This window comes from Cervus elaphus, chromosome 5, assembly GCF_910594005.1.
Source record: "Cervus elaphus chromosome 5, mCerEla1.1, whole genome shotgun sequence".
NCBI classification, from domain to species: domain Eukaryota; kingdom Metazoa; phylum Chordata; class Mammalia; order Artiodactyla; family Cervidae; genus Cervus; species Cervus elaphus.
Genome location: NC_057819.1, coordinates 28,036,935 through 28,038,238, shown reverse-complemented (window position 1 = coordinate 28,038,238; position 1,304 = coordinate 28,036,935). Strand labels below are relative to the sequence as shown.

The 1,304-nt window shown below is 47.2% G+C and overlaps 1 non-coding gene across 1 annotated transcript; it reads left to right on the top strand.

Moving 5' to 3' along the window:
• The first annotated feature begins 424 nt into the window (after positions 1 to 424).
• Positions 425 to 531, top strand: LOC122695800. The gene has a single exon (XR_006341553.1). It is a non-coding gene; the product is annotated as a U6 spliceosomal RNA (small nuclear RNA).
• Positions 532 to 1,304: the final 773 nt, after the last annotated feature.

The following is a 1,304-nucleotide window of genomic DNA, read 5'->3' as shown; positions in this document are numbered from 1 at the left end:
AAATTCTGAGTGTAATAGCAAAGCTTGATAAGCTTATATATTTCATTTAGAGTAGGATGTCCATGTTTACAAAACAGACTCACTTTATGTAGTATTATAAGTATACTGCCTATTAAACTGTAACTTTCACAACAAAAAGGAAAAGTTGTTAATGAGTTTACTTCCATTAAAACCAGAAAAAAAATTTAATATAGTCTCACTTTGGTGTAAAACCTGCATTTAAACTTAAATAATATTGTGAGTGTTAACACACACTTTTCAATGTGTCAACTTTTCTTTCAGCAGCATCAACACGAGAATACTCTCTCGAGCAAGAACACAGGGGCACTGGCCCTCAGGTGCTGTGGGACTGGCCTGTCCCCGTGTGCATGCACAGTTCTGTAGGAGGACGGCTGTGATGGCTTCTGTAAGAAGCACCACTCTGGTGCTCGCTTCGGCAGCACATATACTAAAATTGGAACGATACAGAGAAGATTAGCATGGCCCCTGCGCAAGGATGACACGCAAATTCGTGAAGCGTTAAGGAAAAAAAAAAAAAAAAAAGAAGCACCACTCTGCGCCCTGAGGAAGAACACCTTAACCAGGGATGCTTTTGTAAAATACTGTTGACCCTTGAAAACATAGGTTTGAACTGCTCGGATCTACTCACATGCAGATTTTTTCCAATAGGAAATAGTGCAGAACTACATAATGCTTGGAAAGGTTGAGGCAGGAGGAGAAGGGGATGACAGAGGATGAGATGGTTGGATGACATCACTGACTCAGTGGACACAGATTTGGGTGGACTCCGGGAGTTGGTGATGGACAGGGAGGCCTGGTGTGCTGTGGTTCATGGGGTCGCAAAGAGTCAGACACGACTGAGCGACTGAACTGATACTGATACACAGTGCAAGTTGGTTGGATACGCCAAGGCAAAACCAGGAGCAGAAGGGCGACCATAAATCATCACTCCCTTACAACCACAGAGGGTGGTTGCCCAATCCCCTGACTCAAGGGTCGCCTGTTGTCCTTCTGAAATTCTAGTGAGAAAGTAAAGAGAAGCCTGGGGCAAAACCCAAGGATGAAGGTCCCATGCCCGCGTCTGATACCACGTGTCCCACAGGAGCCGCACCTGCAGTCTGCCCTCCCGCCTGTGTCCCTGAGCTTGGGTTGGGACAGCACGGCTGTCGGAGGGTAGCATCCTGCTCAGGTGATGACACGGAGGTGCCTTAGGGCCCACGTGTCGGGGGCATGGCTCACCACAACCACAACCACAAAGCTTTGGGTGGCTTCTCACTTGGGCACCACCAAGGTCCAAGCACGCT